The sequence below is a fragment of the Onthophagus taurus genome, chromosome 4 (genome assembly GCF_036711975.1).
Source record: "Onthophagus taurus isolate NC chromosome 4, IU_Otau_3.0, whole genome shotgun sequence".
Taxonomy (NCBI): Eukaryota; Metazoa; Arthropoda; class Insecta; order Coleoptera; family Scarabaeidae; genus Onthophagus; species Onthophagus taurus.
The window spans coordinates 2220938-2234870 of NC_091969.1; the positions used below are offsets into that span (position 1 = coordinate 2220938).

Genomic DNA, 13933 nt, shown 5'->3' on the forward strand with positions numbered 1-13933 from the left:
GCTGTTTCTGTAAGTGTTTGGATATTTTTAATCACAAATACTACGTGACTAAAAATTATGACGAATCATTTAAAAATTTCTGGTCTAAACCCATAAATGGCTAAGATATATATATGCCTTCGCAATTTTTAAACATTTTCTTAAATATTTTTGACATGGTTTATCGTATTAAACTTATGTTCTCGTTGTCATTACATCACATTCTTTGTTCATATTTAACAAATAATAATCCTTAAATTAAAATAAATTACGTTAAGACTTACTACAACCAATGCACACCGATAAAAATCACGAACACTACTATCCGTGCTGAAAGTCAAGGCCTCTCACTTTAGACATCGATATCTTCGCAACCGCTTGATGAAAAAGATTGCGGTAAAGTTTGTTGTAATTACTAAACATTTCTACGTACCATTGAATGTGAATTTGAATTTTCGGCTCCGCGGTTTTCTTTTTATCGCGAAGTAAATGAAAAAAGTACCCGATTTTTGAGTGTGCCGCCAACTGTCCACTTTGCGATTTTTTCACTTGAAAATATATTAAACTAAGATTAGAACTAAAACTAGAACTAACACTAGAAACTTTCCGGTTTTGCCGTGCGTCTTTTAATAAAAGGTTTGACGTTTCGGATGCCATGTTGCAACCTTCTTCAGAAACTCGAAGTGACTTCGAACCAGTTTCTGAAGAAGGTTCACACCGGCCGTGAAAGCCTTCGTACTTATATGAAAATATATTGTATTGGTGAACGATTGAATATTGATGATATATATATCGATGAATTAAAAACTTAATTAAAAAAAAACAAAAAAAACAACTTAATAAATTATTTAATTATTAATACGAACTTAAATTTTATATCATTTGATGTTGTTAACTCGGACTGAATATCCTAAATCAAAATAAAATTTTCAAAATTCGAATTTTTAATGAACAACAAAAAAAATTAATCAAAGACTTATCTTAATTACAAGTAAATTGTTTCTCCTTCAAACAATGGTTTCTATATACGCCTCCTCTATCAACTTAAATCCTCGGTGATTCCACACTCTCACGCTAGATGTCCAAATCCAAATCGATTGTTTTAATTTATTCTTCCTTTTTGTATTCTGATTATCGTCTCAGTTAGTGTTTTAAATGTTCACGAATTTTTAATAAACAATTTTATACACTTGATTAAATTAGTTTTTTTTTTAATTGCTAGTTTTTTTTTAATATTCAAACTCACATTAGGTTATTTCTTCTTCTTCTTCACTATGATCGGGGTTATGTTTTTTTTTTTAGTATATTTTCATTGTCGAACGCGTTCACAACAAAAGGGTGCGTCTTCTTCTACGATTCAACTTTGATTGTTATTGTTATTTTTTCAAGTGTCGGTACTTCAATTTTCTATCAAATGCGTAGCGACTATGCTACTGACAATCGTGGATTATTTCAAAAATAATATAAATTTTGGTTATACAAAGTACGTTAAAAGATAATTTATGTAAAATTTCGGAACGACATGCAATGTCGATCAAAATAGTTCAAATATGTTTTCTTTTTTCCAGAAATAATGATTATCAGATATTATTATCGATTTGTTGGTTAATTTCTTCAATTTCAGGAACAATATGGTTTTAAATGTCTTTATCATTATCGGTGAATTTTTAAAATAAGATTTTGGAATGGATATGGAAATTTTATTACTTTCTAGAAATATTACGGCATAGATTATTATTGATTAAGTGAAAGATCGCATTAATAAGTCTTTGTAAGAAGTTTTATCGATAATTTCATGAGCAATATCGATTCTCAACTGACAGGTGAAAACGTAGTCATATTTTTTCATTAAAAATGAAATCAGATACTATCAGATACTCGTATCAGCCTGAATTACTACAATATCAATAAAAAAATAAATAAAAAAGGAGAGATGTAACACCACGTTTCTAACTACAGTATAAATAAGAACATATTTCAATATGTTCTTTATAATTCAATATTATTTCATAACAAACATGACCACTATTTGGTGTAATTTATGTGAAAAATGATTCTGCTTTTGTAAGCCGTTGTGGAGTTAGTATTCATTATAAATAATATTTCCAACTCTAACAATGCCATAAACACGTATTGATTTTTAATGTTCTATTTCATTGACAAAATCGAAAAACATAATGAAAATAATAAACAAAATCATTAAACTAACACTAGCACTATCACTAGAACTAACACTAGACCTACAACTAGAAACTTTCGGGTTAACCCGTGCGTTTTTTGAAAAAAATGTTTGACGTTCGGATGCCACATGATAGTGCTAGTGTTAGTTCTAGTTTTAGTTTAATTAACACCGGCCGTGAATGCCTTCGTACTTATAAATAAAATCATACTAACCAAAATATCGTAAACTAGATCTTTTACAAAAAACTAATAATTTTTAATAGATAAGTACGCTACATGTAAACTGTAAATAATTCAAAATGACAATTTTAAAATAAGGTTGTCAAAACTGACAGGTGACTATGTATTTTCTGTTTAATAGTGACATTGTCACAAAAATTAATGACGTTGTCGTTTAAAGAAAATGTTGGTTGTAAACGATGAATACTAAAAGTACGTTTTTGTTATTTCGCGAAATAATAAAGCTTTTTTTTCAATATTTTTATAATTTAGAAGGGCCCTTCTAACTGCAGAGAGAGGGATGGACGATGTTCTAACTTTAGAAACACAAATTTAGTATTTAACAAATTCTTATGTACGGTTCTTAAGGTTGATTATTAAGGTTTAGAAGTAGAACGGAATGAAATTGGTACAGGCTTTAAATTTGAAAATGTATTGCGCAAACTAGATAGGAGAGGTTCTGTGTCAACAGAATGATGTGAATTTATAGAAAATTCTCCAGGAAGACAAAGTGGTTGCCTAACTCAGCGGGAGAACAACGCCGATCTTCTTTTAAAGAGAATCAGAGTCCCAACAGGATTATTGGTGGTTCGTGATTCCACCTATCGACATTTCCTATGGCTGTTATGGCGGTTTTGAGAGTCCTGTGCTTGTAAAATTGTAAAAGGGTGTGATAGATTGTGGTATGCCGATTCTGGAAAGATATTCACGGAGAAGAGTGTTTGCTACTGAAGAAGATGAAATATCATTTATAGGATAAGCTTCAGGCCAAAGTGTGAAGCGGTCGATTACTGTGAGGACATAAGAACATCCTAAAGATACTAAAGGTCCTAATAAATCTATATGGATATGCTGAAATCGTCCTTTAGGAATGGATATTTTCTCAACAAGGGATTTGGTATGTTGATGGATCTTTGTTTTCTGCTACTGGAGACATCTCATTCTTGTCCAAAATTGTATGTCCTTTGACATATGAGGCCAAATGAAGCGAGATTTAACACTGTGTAATGTAGAACGAAAACCTGAATAAGTTAAAGAATGAAATTTATTAAAAATTACTCTTCTATATTTTTAAGGTATATATATTTTAGGGGATGTCAAAGTAATGTCGCACCAAAGTACTAAATTTTAGCCTGCAATTTTTGTTTCAGATAAAAATATAAGTTAGTTATAATTGCATTTGGAAGCTGATTGTTTGTTGATTAAATAAGGTAATTGTTGATCTTGGTCCTGAGCATTTTTAATCATCTGTAAGTTTGGGTATTGATCTTCAAGGCAATCGACATTGATTCGTGACAATGTGTCTGCCACAATGTTCGATTTACCTTGCTCCCATACCTATATTTGAAGCATTAGTAGTTAACGAAAGCGACGCATGAATAGATGGATGCGCAAGTGTTATCGTAAAAGTAAGAAGTTCTTGAGTGAATGATAGTTCATGTTTGTTTGAACATGAAGAGATTGATTTGTCTTTACTAGAATTTAGACCAGGTGTTAAATTATACAGTGGTGCTAATGAATGAACGAATGAATATATGATAAAAGTTTATCATACCTAAGAATCTTTGTAGCTCTTTTAAAGAAACAGTGCTGTACAGTTATTTAAATGCAAGTTGAAGTCTTGTATGTGAGGAAGAGGGTAACGATCAAGAACAGTTAAAATTTAGATGATGATAATCTCCACAGGGTCCCCAACCATTGGACTCTTTTTTAGGGACCATATGTTATGGAGAAGCTGTGGACGAAAATGATGAAAAATACCTAAAGATACGATAGTTTCAAATTTTTTTTTAGCAATATTAAATTTTTAATGATATGGTGATTTGTAGAATGCATCACTGGGGAAGAAAAATCTGGGGGAGAAATTAATTTTGAGTAGCATTTTAAAAGTTGTTTAAATTTCGTTTCAATAGAAAATAGTTTTGGTGAAGTTGAATTAGTTCGTTGGATTAAACGTATTGAACATAGATTGGTTTCCAAATCAATTAAAGGACGATTTTTAATATCTAATAAGATACCGTATTTATGTAAAAAATCGGCACAGATAATTGTTTTTTTAACATCGGCTATAATAAATATGAAAGGGTAATTTCTTCTAAGATTTAATGATCACGTTAATAATTTTTTGTCATTAGTATTTATCGAATTTCCCTTAGCAGCCGAAAGGAATTTAGTAGAATCCTGTTTGTGTTGTAGATACAACGTGTGAGGAAGTACTGAAATATATGCGAAGACAAAGATTGGCGAATAAATGAGGTAGAACCTCTTGGTCGCTAAAGAGTTGTAGTAATTAAATAATTTTAACTGTTTTTAAAAATTAAAATGCAAAGGCAGACGTGTTGTCTGGTTGGTTGCTTATAATCGAATGATATTTACATCGAAATCAACAAAAATGGTAACAAAGGTAATTTATGATAATAAGGTAATTTGATAAAAGTTATAATTTCTATGTGTACGCTACAGTCGCTCTATACAGAATGCAAAACACCGGAGAATCACGTAAGTACGATTTGTGTAGTCAAATATTCTCGACACATAAAACTTAAGCAGCACAATATTGTACCGGTCTTATGGTCTCGACGCAGAAGTACGAGCGCGTTAATTATAAACAGTCGAAAGAAATGTTCTAGTTGAAAAGAAATAAGTCATCTAATTGTAAAAAAATACAAATAATATAATTAAAAATAAACTACGTTTCTTCGTTAATAATGTAACGAAGTAACATTTTTTTTTTAATTCCGAAAAATTAATAACATCCGAATATACTTCCCACATTACCCCGACCTCCTACAGTTTCCGCCCGATTTAGAAAAATCCAAAAATTGATACCTTATCACCACCCACTTATGCAACTTTATTCGCATTTTCCTTAATTTCTTAATTTCCTTAATTAAACTTCAAATTTTCATATTAATTCATTTAAAACCGTTAAACCTTTTTCTGAAAACGTTTCCTGACCGAATTTCAAATAAACAAAAGCAATTAGTGGAAATCGCCAAACGACGTAATTACCGAAAGCACATGGTTTCTGAAAATTGTTATTTAAAATAATTAAATAACACCGCAACGAAGTAAAATACGAAGAAGTATCAGTAATCAGTAATCAGGGTGTTACTGTAAACAAGGCCGACCGTCCCGTGTGAGTTTCAGCAGCCAGCGAGCTACCGTTCAGCTACCGTACAGCGACTATTTTTTTTATGATGCGGAATTAGAAATCGTAGAACAATCAAACCGATTTCAAACAATTACTAGTATCATGAAATAACCGTTGAATGATTCTAAAGACGATCCGATTATGATTAACATGATTATTAACCAAAATCATCCCGCATCTTAATTAATTAATTTACTTCATTCCTGATGGTCATCCATGGAAAATACTACACGTATAGGATTGCCCCGGACACCGCCCAACTGCTGAAGCTACTTTGTGTTGAAGTGCGCGTTCATTAATACTGATTAATCGAAGTTAACGTGAAACACGCGGTCGGGAAAACGTTTATGTAGGTAAGTGCCGTAAACGCTAACCGATTTTGTTAATTATATTTTTGTAAATTTCCACATAAACAAGGGTATCTTTTGAATTATGTTATAAATTTTTCCGATAATTATTTTTAATTAATTATCACTCCGCTATTCCTTAATCAATTTTATCCGCTCAAAAAAGGGATTTAGTAAATTTTGTACCCCGCATCCGATAGCGCCGTTAAAATTTTGCTATTGTGATTAATTAGCCCCGCTCATTATAATTTAGTTTTGATAACTTGTTTCAATACGATCCCCCCCTCGGAAAAATCCAGTTTTCACCCCGAACAAGTATAAGTAGCCGGTCAAAATTTCATTTTCAACCAGTCTTCAACTGTCAGAATCAGTCTTCAACTGTCTTGATCAGTCTTCGACCGTTCTGGATTAGTCTTCGACAGTCTTCAAGAGTCTTCAGCCGTCATCAACCGTCTTCAAGAAGTTCGCCAGACTTCACCGAAAAATCTCCGAGTTTTGGAAATAACCGAGTTTCATCGTAAGTTTCGTTTTGGTCTTACAATTGTGGGACTTTGATTTTATTTTCCGCAATACTTTCCCCGACCTGGTGTTGCTGCGAGTTTTCCGCAACACTCTTCCGACCTGGTACTGCTGCGAGTTTTCCGCAATACTTTCCCCGACCTGGTGTTGCTGCGAGTTTTCCGTAGCACTTCATCCAGACCAATTATTCCCTTATGAATAATTATTTCAATCACGTCCGAAGTACGAGTGCCACAAGATTGCACTAGGCCAGACATTTACCGATTATATATTTAAATAAAGATTTTTTTTACCTTCCTCCGTAAACTCCTATGTTGATTTTTTTTATTATTAATAAATTTTGATTTTATTTCTTAATTTATGAACCGCATGTTTTTATTTTTTTGACCCTCTCTAAAACACCCTGAATCTCCGACTGTAACCCCCAAAAGCTACTTGGAGGCGAAAGAGTTCCTTAACTCTGTAAACATAAGGTGGCGCCCGAGACCGTTAACATCCCGAACATAAAAAAAAGGGCACCAAGACCCCTTTCCTAGGACCGAAGCAGGAAAGGACGTCGCAATAAGTAAAGAGTGTGTCTGATTCACATAGATATAATACTAAATAATATAATTCTCGTTGAACTAAAATTAGAACTAAAACTAGAACTAACACTAGAATCTTTCGCAGTTTGCCGGGCGTCTTTTAAGAAAAACGCTAATTTTAGTTCAATTAACACCGGCCGTGAAAGCCTTCGTACTTATAATATAATTCTCCCTTTAAAAAAGTGTAACGCAACTGCTCTAGTGGAGTATCAGACCATCCCAACTGTTTTATATTTTTACATATTTGGATTTGTCTGTTTTGAAGCTTTATAAATAACTTTACTTTTTGCAATTTGATTCTTCCGTTCTCGAGTTATTCGATTTTTTCTAGAAAAATCTGATCCAGCGGTTATTTGTTAAAAAAATCATAGAACACTCAATTTTTGAGATATCAATTTAGGATTCAGAACATGTTTAAACAATATGATGGAGTATGTTTTGGTGCCGAGAACAGCTGTCTAGATCGTTTGGTCACATTACTATGGCACGTTAACTTTTCGAAACTTGGAAGTACCATAACTTCATTTTTTTAAATGGCACCCCCCATATTTTATTACTTAGTCGTCTTCGGTGTCTCTTTTTACATCTTTTATATCCGATATGTCCTATACCTAACATTTATAGTTTGGAAGATAATTAGAGTTTTTTGAAAAATGCACACACATCGATATTTAACCTAGTGTGTCATGAATACCGTCATGTAGTGAATGACCGGATGAAGTGGAAGTTTGAAAATTTGTAGACTTGTGATGTTTGATGCCAGCTTTTTAACTAAAGTATATTCAGGTTCCGGGTACTTGTGGTTACACCGGAAGAGGTGACAATTTTCATATTTCAAATGGAACACCCTGAGTTTTATTACATTTTTCAATCAAAAATGTCAACTACAACGTTACTTTTTATAATTTATAAATCATCTAGTTTACCGCCGGAAAAAAAATTTGGTGTTGTGGAATGTTGTTGTGGTTATGTATTATCAGAGGATCAGTAAGGAAAGAGTAAACAGTTTGACATTTGCTAAAGCTATGGTTTATTTCTGTTGGAGTGTAATTGGAGTGTAATCAGAGGATCAGTAAGGAAAGAGTAAACAGTTTGACATTTGCTAAAGCTATGGTTTATTTCTGTTGGAGTGTAATTGGAGTGTAATCAGAGGATCAGTAAGGAAAGAGTAAACAGTTTGACATTTGCTAAAGCTATGGTTTATTTCTGTTGAGAGTGTAACCAAATAATGCCATATACGTGTCGGCTGCAACCTACAAATGGCCTAAAAAAATTGAACAAAAATTTCAAAAATGTAATGAAATACAGGTGTTTCATTTGAAATATGAAAGTTGTCACATTTTCCGGTGTAACCGCAAGTACCCGGAACCTGAAAATATTTGACTAAAAAGCTGGCATCAAACATCAGAAGTCTGTAAATTTTCAAAAGGCCACTTCATATGGTTATACACTAGGTCACACTAGCTATTCATGGCACACTAGGTTAAATATCGATATGATATGTGTGCATTTTTCAAAAAACCCTAATTATCTTCCAAACTATAAATGTTAGGTATAGAGCATATGGGATATAAAAGATGTAAAATGAGACACCCAAGACGACTAAGTAATAAAATATGGGGGGTGCCATTTAAAAAAATGAAGTTATGAAATTTCCAAATTTCGAAAAGTTATCGTGCCGAAGTAAAGTAACCAAACGTTCTAGACGGACGTACTCGGCACCAAAACATACTCCATCATGTTGCTTACGCATGTTCTGAATCCTAAATTGATATCCCAAAAATCGAGTGTTCTCTGATTTTTTTAACAAATGTCTGCTGGAGCAGATTTTTCTAGAAAAATTCGAATAACTCGAGAACGGCCGAATGAAATTGCAAAAAGTAAAGTTATTCATAAACCTTGAAAATAGACAAATCCAAATATGTAAAAATATATAGGGTGTTCCATTTAAAAAAATAAAGTAGGTGTCGACTTCCGGTATAACCGGAATTGCTAGAAATCTGAAAATATTTTAGTCGAAGAGAACGCAATTAATAATACTTAAATCTGAATTTTCAAATTTTTGTTTTAGCTAGAACCCTGTAAAGTTCTAATGAACGATCGTCGTGGATGACCCTGTATATGTCCGTCCATAGGGAAGGTCAATGCGGAAAAAGGAGCAAAAAAAACATGTACAATATTAAACAGACTTGATCAAAAAAGAATATTACATTACAGATAGAAACAGAACGATAAAAAGAGGAGAAACGAAGACATAAAGAGATACTAAACTCAAATGTTTTGTTTACGGAAAAACGTGTCAAAATAAGATCAACTTGAAGTGTTAGGAACCTAAACATAGTTTCCATAAGAAATACGTTCCAAAATCTCATCGAATTCTTATTCCTGATATGAATACTTATCTATGCCATAATTGTTACAGCGAAGAGCCCAGAAAATGAACTTTATAAGAACTCCTATGATGAAAACTTATTAAATACAGACAAATTTTAACAACTTGAAACTGGCCAGGATAAGAACATTAATAATGATCCTTGCAAAATCAGTAAGACAAGAAACAACAGCAAGGTGTCAAAATATAACTTGAAGGATTGGATGAAGATGAAAAAATTTATCCTAAATAAGCGCATTGTGTGTATAATCAAGTTTCAACAGTAATGTATTACAATTAACATATGTCCAATAACTGTAACATTACCGCCCAATGACTATTTGTACTTTTTTGCAATAAATAATTAAAAATGTAATTCGTGTATTATCTACGAAATCAGATAAGTAACTACAAAAAATCCCTTAACTGTCCAATAACTGTATGGTTTACTCTAATCAATAATTATTTCATTCTGATTCAGATTATTTCACTCACATATACAATGTATACAGGGTGTTTTAAAACAACGTTTAAATATTTATAGGGGTATAGGGGTTCAAATTTTTTGGGACATTACATTTTTTCTTTTAAACTATAACTACTACAGATTTGATACCTGGCAAATCGATACAGTATAAAACTGTCTCTTTTTGAGAATAGTATGATGTTTCCATTGCTTCCGGTTAGACCGGAAGTGAAAATAAATACCACTATTTTTCAGAAAATTCAAAAATTTTATTTAACAATTAGTCAGATAGCTTAATTCTAAACAACATTAATTCGAAAAAAGGAATTGTACTCCTTAAGGTTTCCGAAAAAGAAAACATTTTAAAAAATAAATTATTAGAAAAATTGAATTGACACAACGTAATACTAACATTAATCAAAACGAAGCTTTTTACTGAAGATGTTCAAAATGTCGACCTGCAACATCAATACAGTTTCTCATTCTACGTTCAAAGGAAGCCCGAACTCTTTCAAATAGCCCGTAGTTTTCACGAATTGTTTGGCAACCCTGTTAGCCGGCGATTGGAAAATGTTTCAGCATAGAAACGATGTGCTCTCAAACTATTTGCATTGACACGGCCGTACATAAACACCATATCGCTCATTTCAGCATTTGAATACAAAACCATTGCAAACGATTTCACTTCACATTTCGCAAAATCAAATGACTGGAGTTTGGTTATTTCGTAATTTCAACAAAACGTCAAATTAATGTATCTTAGCAGATTGTACGTAAGGCAAAGCCTACTCCTTGTAATGGCCAAATTTTGGTAACTAATGGCATAACGTTTTGTAATGGAATAACTTATACTAACTGGAAGCAATGGAAACATCATACTACTCTCAAAAAGAGACAGTTTCATACTGTATCGATTTCCCAAGTATCAAATCTGTAGTAGTTACAGTTTAAAAGAAAAAACCTAGCGTCCCAAAAAATTTGAACATCCTGTAACGCGAAAACGGTTGATTTTCGGACCCATCTTGGTTAACACTTTTCGACTTGTTTTCTACTGTAGCACTACCCCTATAAATATTTAAACGTTGTTTTAAAACACCCTGTATAAAGAGAAAATATTGTAACTGTGATATACACTTAACCGCAAAATTAACGCACCACTCTGACTTTTAGTTTTATTTCGAGAAATATTATACAGGGTGTCAGATAAAAAACGCCCCAAGCTGTAACTCTGTCATTTACATTTCGATTTTCATGAGCGAGGTATCAAATTAAATGGTTTGATTCATGCTGCAAATAAACTTTTTCCAACGCCATCTTCAATTTCAAACGATTATCAACTTTTGATTTTTAAATTGCTAGGTATGTTTTTCTTCACGTTATTGGATAGAGGTTTTTTTCTGAATCCATTAACGTACAATACATCAACATTAATTGTAATTGCGGCTTTACGCAATAAAACATCTTTAATCCTAGTTACAAAAACTTTAAATGTTAAATACTTATAACTACCAGGCAGACTATTAAAAAATTTTATTCCATAATATTTATAGGCGTTCCTAGATCTGGTCAGTCTCAACGCATCATGTCGGATGTCACCCCCCCTCCTAGTTTTGTAATTGTGAAAATCACCATTTTTTTTTAGTTGACAATGAAGTAACATTGTATATTTCAAACATTCAAAGATTTTTAAATTGCTAAACGAAGAGCGACAGTCTTCAGTATAGTTTAATTTGGCTATATTTCTATTGACTCAATTACGCCTTTTGTATAGGATTTGTCAGTCTTCTTTATTTAATTTTGAAATCATAGCAGCTTTTCATGAGGGGCTTGTTTTTTAAGTAAATAAGCCTCACTTCTAAAATAAAAGTAGGCATTGCATTTTAATTGTTTTACCAATTGATAAGATAACTGTCATTCGTGCAATACATAATGGAGCGTGCTAGACGAAATTTAAATCGTGATGAATGTGTAACTTGGCGTGGCTCATACAACGGTCGGTAGGGTTTTGCAGAGATTTGTAGAGACCAACAATTATGCTAGACGACGTGACCAAGGCAGGCCATGAACTATAAATGCGGTGGAGGATCAATTTTTGATGCTTCGTTTTGCCTTGTAAGTTCTGATCGTCGTAACAGAAGGCCAGTGACAGAATGTACAGAAGGCCAAATGAAAGATATTCCACATGTAACATTCGAGAAACCACATTATACGTGTTAAAGCACATATATTTTACATGATTTTGTTTATTTTTAGTTTTCGTTTATTTCCTACAATTCATTTAAGTCAAACTTATTGTTATTATCGAAATAATTCTGTTTATGTATTCTATTTTTAATATGTTTTACAAAATGTATGATAATTTTGACTTTAATTATAATAAATCGAAATATATAAACGGTGCGTTAATTTTGCGGTTAAGTGTATTTAAACGTACCTGTATATGGAAGTCGTCTGTATCAGTTGAGTGTAGACCACTCCACTTAATTAAATGAAATAATTAGTGATTCATGTTTATCACTTACATCTATTTAAGAAAAAGATGAGTAAAATGACATACTTTGGTTGCAATGTAATCCATTTTTGCCTCCTTTTTGTACTTCTGTTGCTCCATTAATTTTACATAACTAATCACAGAAAATCAAAAAGAAATTTATGAATTAAAATATGAACATTTTACTTACTCGATTTAGAAAATGTGTTATTTTACACATCTCCTTTTTTACGTTGATTATTTAAATAAATCAGTGCCATTATGTTTTGTTTTAGACATTAAAAGTAATCTTTTTTACATTTTGCGGAATTTACATCGCCTATTTACTATTGTTACTACTAAGAGCTTATAGTGAATTAAGATCAATGCCATTTTTCGATATGAGATTAAAATTTTTGACACTACTAATGTTGGTGGTTTTATCGATAAGCTTAACAATAACAGTTTTAAGATTTGGAATCGGAGTTTTGGAAGATAACTTCGTCGCCCAATTGTCCACCCATTACAACAGTTCTGTTCAATTCATGTCTTTTTACGGTTTATTAAATTTCTACGTTTACGCCATGACCTATGTTTATTCTCCAAATACTAAAACCATTCAAGGTAAACATTAAAAATCTCATTTTGTAATCGATTGATTTAAAAAAAATCGTTTTAGAATCAATTATAACTAAAGATAACCCAACCTTTTCGATGATTAATGATTCCGACGAAGATGTTATTTATGGTTCCGAAGATGAAAGTAGAAGGCCGTTGAATAGGGCAAGAAATGACGATGACAGTGATTGAATTAAAATAAGAAATGGTGCCAAGAAGGGGGCTTTTTGGTGAAGTTCTTTTTCTACTTTCGCTATTTTAGATAATATGTAGTGTTTTAAGTAAGTCGAAATGAACTGTAAACAATTATCATAATAAATAAGTGTTATTGTAATTTAAATTGGCGAAATAAACAAACGTAATTGTTTTTATGCTTTTTTTTAATGGAAGACTACAACAATCAATAGAAGATAATTAACTGTAATAATGGAAAATTTGCTCTTTTAATGCCTAACTGACTTAGAAGTTGGAAGTAAAAGACTCTAAACAAGAAAATTTGTCCCACATAAAATGCAACATGTCTGAATGTTTCTAGTTCTAATGTTAGTTCTAGTGACAGTGGTAGGTAGCGCTAGTTAACATGAGATATCACTATGTTGCATATTTTTATTGAAATAAAACTAGAACTCACAGTAGACCTAGAACTAGAATCATCCGGGTTTAGCCGTCTTGAGAGACATGCGGCTAAATCCGAATGTTTCTAGTTCTAGGTCTAGTGTTAGCTTTAGTATTGTACTAGCACTATCACTAGAACTAACACAAGACCTAGAACTAGAATCATTCGGGTTTAGCCGTCTTGAGAGACGTGCGGCTAAACCCAAATGTTTCTAGTTCTAAGTCTAGTGTTAGTTCTAGCATTACACTATCACTGGAACTAACACAAGACATAGAACTAGAATCATTCGGGTTTAGCCGTCTTGAGAGACGTGCGGCTAAACCCGAATGTTTCTAGTTTTCGATCTAGTTTTAGTTCTAGTATTGCACTATCACTATCACTAGAACTAACACAAGACCTGGAGCTAGAA

General features: G+C 32.3%; 1 long non-coding RNA gene across 1 annotated transcript; it reads left to right on the top strand.

Moving 5' to 3' along the window:
* Positions 1 to 11973: 11973 nt before the first annotated feature.
* On the top strand, positions 11974 to 13275 carry LOC139429653 (uncharacterized). Its single transcript, XR_011640208.1, has 2 exons — positions 11974 to 12914; positions 12970 to 13275. It is a non-coding gene; the product is annotated as an uncharacterized lncRNA (long non-coding RNA).
* Positions 13276 to 13933: the final 658 nt, after the last annotated feature.